The following is a 7320-nucleotide window of genomic DNA, read 5'->3' as shown; positions in this document are numbered from 1 at the left end:
TCGCTGCCCTCAGATCTCCCTCAGCCTGCAGAACAGGGAGATCCAGCCTTCTTGCACAGCTTTTGCTTTACCTTGTGAAGGTAAGAGGATCTGAGCCAACACTGTCTTCTCTCTGAAGATTTATGGATCTCTGACCTCCCAGCATCTCCCAGTATCCACTGATGATGCTGCCCTTCCTAGAAGGGAAAAAAACATTGGACTAATTTCCCTCTGCTAGAATTTCAGCAGAATCTAAGACCTAACATCTCCCCAGCTTCCCATGGAAGCCAGCAGCCATTAGAACTTTTGAAAGGCAGATAGCCTAGACCTGAGGCTTAGGGGAAGGAGAGCTAAGTTCATGTCAACATAACGACCAGACTCTCCCTTAAGCCTAACTATGTTTTTCTATAACTCACACTAAATTTTATTTAAGTCTCTCACTCCATCAGGTAATAAAGATTTAATCTCAGTCAACTCAAGATCCTCCCTTTTTTTTTTTCCTCTGGAACAGGATCCTGATTCTGGAGTTCTTACGTGGTGCTGAGATATCTGAACAGAAGTGAACATCTGATCTGAGTCATCTATACATTTTGCAGACTCCGCCTGCGTAGAGCCAGACTGTCTGTTAGTGATTATTACATGTTCTAACACCTATTTCATGTCATAAAAAGGACACAAAAAGGGCAATGAAACTGGGGTTCTTGGCTGAGCTCAGGTAGTCCGTGCTTTGAAGCTCAGTTAGGGCTTGTCTACAAGACAAATGTCTGCCAAGAAGATACTTCACTTGGTGGACTGAGGAGTCTCCTAGTTAAAAACAGGGGGGTAGGGTTGAGGGGTCAGGTTCATAAGCTGTTTCAATAACCCTGCCTCTGTGCCAGACTTCGAATGCAGCTTGGTATCTTTTGCTCACATTGCACTCCAGCCCAGCTCTCAGGTGCAAATCCTGGGAAAGTGAGGGATCAAGAAAAATTGTTTTACTGAAAATTCAGGAAGATGTTGAAAGCATAAAACAGTAATAATTGGGACCTCCAGGGGAAAAAAGAGGCAGGAGTCTTTCTGTTTAATTTTGAGGTTTATACTGCTTGTCTGTTTTCCTAATTTCAGTTGTGTCCATTTTGAAGACACGTTTTTGAGTCTCCTATGACAGGTATCAGCAATACCGACACTACAGGCAGCAATAGACTCTGATTTCTTGGAAATTCAAGCAGAAGGAAAGGAAAATAGCAAGTGCTCTAAGATAACTGGGCATCACAATTTTTCAGTCAACTCCACCAGTCCTATTTTTCTCCCTGAATACACTCTGAGTGTAAAACTCAACCTATCTCAAAAGAAGGTGGGTGAAAATCTTAGAAAAGATGGAGAAAGAAAGCAGGAAAAGTTACTGTGCCTCTGTTTTTACACACAGCTCCTGAAACTTGAGGAATTTTATAATCATAGCTTTAAAATCACATTTTTATAATCAAAGCTCAATGGAGAAGGAAACTGAGTCACATGACCACTTGCCGGAGTCACATCAGAAGTCAAAGATGGTTCCAAGGACTAAAGGCTAGTTCATCTATTCTGTTACCCATGATGTTACTCCTCTTTTACTTAAGGAAGGAATGATTCAACATAAATCACAACAAAGCAGATAAAAAATTGAAACTCTCAAGTGTTTGTCCTACTGAATAATTTTTTTGTTTGTTTGTTTTGTTGTTTAGTCACCAGTCGTGTCCAGCTCTTTCATGACCCCCATGGACTACAGCCTGCCAGGCTCCTCTGTCCATGGGATTCTCCAGGCAAGAATATTGGAGTGGGTTACCATTACCTTCTCCAGAGGATCTTCCCAACCCAGGGATTGAGCCCATGTCTCCTGCATTGGCAGGCAGATTCTTTACCACTGAGCCACCTGGGAAGCTACTGAATAATAGTTTCATGATTTTATAATTGGATTTGAAAAACTACAGACTCATCGGGCCTTCAAGCAAAGAGAGTGATCTTCAGTCTAGCATAAGGTTTGCACACAACAGTGATATATTTTGAAGAAGGAACATGGCCCTTCCTACCCAGTGCAACCCCACCTCTTCACTGTGTCAAGGATGTGGCCCACCTCTTCACTGGGTCAAGGATGTGGCTTCAGGTTTTCTGTTTACTATTCTTAGTAACTGACACTTCTTATTATTCCTCTTATAACTGTAATTTGCACAGTTGGTTGTTTAAGACTATACATTTTTGGTTGATAATGATAGTAAATCCATGTGTTAATAACAGAATTTCAGTGTATCAAGTTCATTTCCAGCATAAATTATAAGCAATTCAACCTAAATCATCCAGAGAGAATACCAGCCTGTTAGATTATTATGGTAAGAGAGCTAACAATAATAGTATTTTTTATTGAGCTTTCAAGTAATATACACTATACTAAATACTTCATTCAACCCTCATTTAAACTCATGAAGAGACCATATTATTCCTATATTATTGATAAAGAAAATAAGAATAGGTATTAAATAACTTCCACAGTGTTACAAAGCTAGAAATTGCCAAAGTGGGATTCAGGTCCAGGTTTGTCTAAATCTATTTTGTTCTGATTCCTGAGCTCCCTTCCCACTCTCCCACCTCACTGAAGAAGAGAAGCTAGTATATTCTACCAATTTGTGGACCCAAGTATCCTAGACGTAGAACATTTTATCATCAGGCTTCCTTAGGAAAAGTTATTCCATTTGTCAAACAAATAATGCAAAAGTAAACTTGCAAACTGTTTGGCCCATTCTCAAATTTTAAGAAGAGTAATTTCTTTAGAAGTACAAGGAATGAAAATCTGACTCACTATAAATAATTCTATCAAACGTACTCCTGTACTGCCTCTGACCTTGACCTTTTGCCTTAAGTCACTGCCAAGACTACTAGATTCCTACAGTATTTTCAGAATATAAAGAACACTTATTGAAATTCACATAATTATACAAAGATTTTTAAAGCATCTTTGTTTCTAGACAAAACTTTCTCTCTAAAGGCTATTCTGTCTCTTAAAATATCACATAATAATCTGCATGATACTTTCACATTTTCAGTCAGTAAAAATGTTTCCTAGTATTATTGTTTCAGTTCAGTTCAGTCGCTCAGTTGTGTCTGACTCTTTGCGACCCCATGAACCGCAGCCCTCCAGGCCTCCCTGTCCATCACCAACTCCCAGAGTTCACCCAAACCCATGTCCATTGAGTCGGTGATGCCATCCAACCATTTTATCCTCTGTAGTCCCCTTCTCCTCTACCCTCAATCTTTCCCAGCATTAGGGCCTTTTCAAATGAGTCAGCTCTTAGCATCAGGTGGCCAAAGTATTGGAGTTTCAGCTTCAACATCAGTCCTTCCAATGAACACCCAGGACTGATCTCCTTTAGGATGGACTGGTTGGATCCCCCTGCAGTTCAAGGGATCCTTAAGAGTCTTCTCCAACACCACAGTTTAAAAGCATCAGTTCTTCGGCACTCAGCTTTCTTTATAGTCCAACTCTCACATCCATACATGACTACTGGAAAAGCCATAGCCTTGGCTAGATGGACCTGTTGGCAAAGTAATGTCTCTGCTTTGTAATATGCTCTCTAGGTTGGCCATAACTTTCCTTCCAAGGAGTAGGTGTCTTTTAACTTCATGGCTGCAATCACCATTTGCAGTGATTTTGGAGCCCCCTAAAAATAAAGTCAGCCTCTGTTTCCACTGTTTCCCCATCTATTTGCCATGAAGTAATGGGACTGGATGCCATGATCTTAGTTTTCTGAATGTTGAGCTTTAAGCCAACTTTTTCACTCTTCTCTTTCACTTTCATCAAGAGGCTCTTTAGTTCTTCTTCACTTTCTGCCAGAAGGGTGTTGTCATCTGCATATGTGAGATTATTGATATATCTCCCAGCAATCTTGATTCCAGCTTGTGCTTCATCCAGCCCAGCGTTCCTTATGATGTACTCTGCATATAAGTTAAATAACCAGGATGACAATATACAGCCTTGATGTACTCCTTTTCCTATTTGGAACCAGTCTGTTGTTCCATGTCCAATTCTAGCTGTTGCTTCCTGACCTGCATATAGGTTTCTCAAGAGGCAGGTCAGGTGGTCTGGTATTCCCATCTCTTTCAGAATTTTCCACAATTTGTTGTGATCCACACAGTCAAAGGCTTTGGCATAGTCAATAAAGCAGAAATAGATGTTTTTCTGGAACTCTCTTGCTTTTTCCATGATCCAGTGGATGTTGGCAATTTGATCTCTGGTTCCTCTGCCTTTTCTAAAACCAGCTTGAACATCTGGAAGTTCACAATTCACCTATTGCTGAAGCCTGGCTTGGAGAATTTTGATCATTACTTTACTAGTGTGTGAGATGAGTGCAATTGTATGGTAGTTTGAGCATTCTTTGGCATTACCTTTCTTTGGGATTGGAATGAAAACTGACCTTTCCCAGTCCAGTAGCCACTGCTGGGCTTTCCAAATTTGCCAGCATATTGAGTGCAGCACTTTCACAATATCATCTTTCAGGATTTGACATTGCTCAACTGGAATTCCATCACCTCCACCAGCTTTGTTCGTAGTGATGCTTCCTAAGGCCCACTTGACTTCACATTCCAGGATGTCTGGCTCTAGGTGAGTGTGAGTGATCACACCATCATGATTATCTGAGTCGTGAAGCTCTTTTTTGTACAGTTTTTCTGTGTATTCTTGGCACCTCTTCTTAATATCTTCTGCTTCTGTGAGGTCCATACCATTTCTGTCCTTTATTGAGCCCATCTTTGCATGAAATATTCCCTTGGTATCTCTAATTTTCTTGAGGACATCACTAGTCTTTCCCATTCTATTGTTTTCCTCTATTTCTTTGCATTATTGTGCTTCATCCAGCCCACATTTTGCATAATGTACTCTGCACATAAGTTAATTAAGCAGGATGACAATATGCAGCCTCGATACACTCCTTTCCCAATTTTGAACCAGTCCATTGTTCCATGTCTGGTTCTAAACTGCTGCTTCTTGACCTGAATACAGATTTCTCAGGAGGCAGGTAATCTGGTCTGGAATTCTAAAGAGGGACAAAAATCCTTCAAGAAGAAATGGAACATGTGAGCCTTTTGACCTGTGGCATAGTAGAGGCAACACTGGTGGACAGCACACAAATGGGTTGGGAAAAAATAGCTACAATTTAAAGATATATATTAAAGACCCATTGTAAGCTGATGTATCACTTTGGGATAGTGAACATTCAGAAACAAAGGGAGATTGTACCCACCTGCAAGCTTTTTCCCATAGGTTTCCACAGGTTACTCACAAAAAGACTGGGATCAGGGCAGGAGGTTTGATAGAGCTGCCTCACTGATGTAGCCATGAAGCAGTAATGGCCAGCTATTAGGCAATGGGCACAAAGCCTCATTTATTCCTTTTTTTTCATCTCTCCTATGAAGCAAAACCCTCCAATCTTGTGAGGAAGGGCAGCAAACCCTACAGGGTGAAGGCAAAAACCCACTGCATCTAAGGAAGAAGTAGAAGCAAAAGCCTACTTGCTCTGGAAGAGAGACAAGAAATGATTCTGGATTTTGTATCTTACCAGAGTTTTGCCACCAGTGAGGAAAAGGCAAGAAAACCCTGCACAGGACCAGCCCCAGATACAAGACAGAGTTTGGTTGCCATGCACAGGATGTGTACATATAGTGAGAAAGCTCCAGTAGGCTCAGGTTCCCAGTGCCCCCCCCACCACTGCTGTCCCACATCCCTCCCCACCTCTCACATCTGCCAAAGTTGAAGTCAGCCCAGCCTGAAGCAGAGGCTGCCCCACTCCTGGAGTGCCACCCTCCCCTGCACACCAGAGCGCACCGCTCACCACACCCCTTCCCACCTGCTCACCGCAGCCAGACATGCAGTCACCCTCTGCATTCCCTTGGCACATCCAAGGGGTATGAAGGTCCCTTGAGCAAGCTCACGTTAAGACAGCCTTTTATCTTGGGATCTTTGACAGCTGGGCAGGAGCAGAAGTGGCCAAGAATGTGTGGAAAGGTATTCACTTTGATCCCAAGAATCTGTAGACCTTGAGGCTATTGTTTGCCAAGGCCAAACCAAGATGGCCAAGAACAAGCTAATGGCCACACCATATTGCACCAAGGCTCACCTCGCCCTAGGAGCATACTTCTTCTCGAAGGACCCCTATCACCTGATGGGGGCCGCTCTGATGCATGCATCCCCAGAATCCTAGGCCTCCCTGTCCTCTCTACACCACAGAGCTGGCCCCAGTCATCTCATCCGCTGCCTTTACATACCCAGCTGCCTCTGCTATTGCCTCCACCTTACCTGCACTGCTTAGCATGCAACCTTCCTCAGACACCACCTGGCAAGGATGGAAATACCTTCAGTTCTGTCAGATCTTCAGTCTTGTCACTACAGCTTGAAGACCCTGCCTCACTGGGGAGGAAGCTGCCCTGAGCTCCTCCTGCCCCCAAGCGGCCTGTGGAGAGCTGCTGCTTTCCTCTGAAGACCGTGAATTGTAAGCCTGACTCAGTGAACTGCTTCAGGTTTCCTTTTTCTCCTCTTCCTCAGCTTTGTCCTACCCCAAAGGCCCTCTTCAAGGGCTCACAGCAGGATTCAGGAGTCTTCTTACTGGGCCACCCAGACTCAACTAGAAGGCCTCACTGAGATGACCAAGACCCGACCTCCACTCCAAACTTGCTTCTGTAGCTCCACCTGAGAGAAAAGAAGGCCTTTCATTCTCCAGGTTTTCTGGCATGAATTAAGACACAAACTTGTGTATATATGAGTGTAGAGTTTGTTCTTGCATTTGTCACCATAGCAATAGGCCCTGGCCACTAATGGTTCATCATTCCTGGTGCCTCTCTTCACACCTCTCCCCTGTACCCATCCTGCCTCAGGAAGGACCAAGCCCTGCAGCCTGTTTTACCCTGGGGGCCAGCACTCCCCACTACCACACACACTTCCAGGCTGAACAGGAAGACCACTCAATAAAGAATATTTTCTTTATCATTTCAAATCAGGGTCCTCTACTTCCTCCTCAGACAGGCCAACACTCTTGAAGGAAACCCTTGTTTGCCTCTTCACAGGGCACTCCACCCCTGCCATGACTCCTCATTCTTTCCAAAATTCAAAACCAACCAAGAAGTAAAGTACTTTATACCTTTTGTGATGAAAGATTTATGAACCATAAAGAATTTTTCATGTGTGTGCAATTAATTATTAAGGAGCTCTTGTGTGCCTGTCAGATAAGCTATTCAGATAAGGGTTTTAGGGGGTTTTGTTTGTTTTTGCTGTATCATGAGTCTTGCGGGATCTTGGTTCCCTGACCCGGGCCCTCGGCAGTGATAGCATGGAGTCCTAACCAC

This window comes from Oryx dammah, unplaced genomic scaffold (genome assembly GCF_014754425.2).
Source record: "Oryx dammah isolate SB20612 unplaced genomic scaffold, SCBI_Odam_1.1 HiC_scaffold_28, whole genome shotgun sequence".
Classification (NCBI taxonomy): domain Eukaryota; kingdom Metazoa; phylum Chordata; class Mammalia; order Artiodactyla; family Bovidae; genus Oryx; species Oryx dammah.
This window is presented reverse-complemented; position numbering follows the sequence as displayed.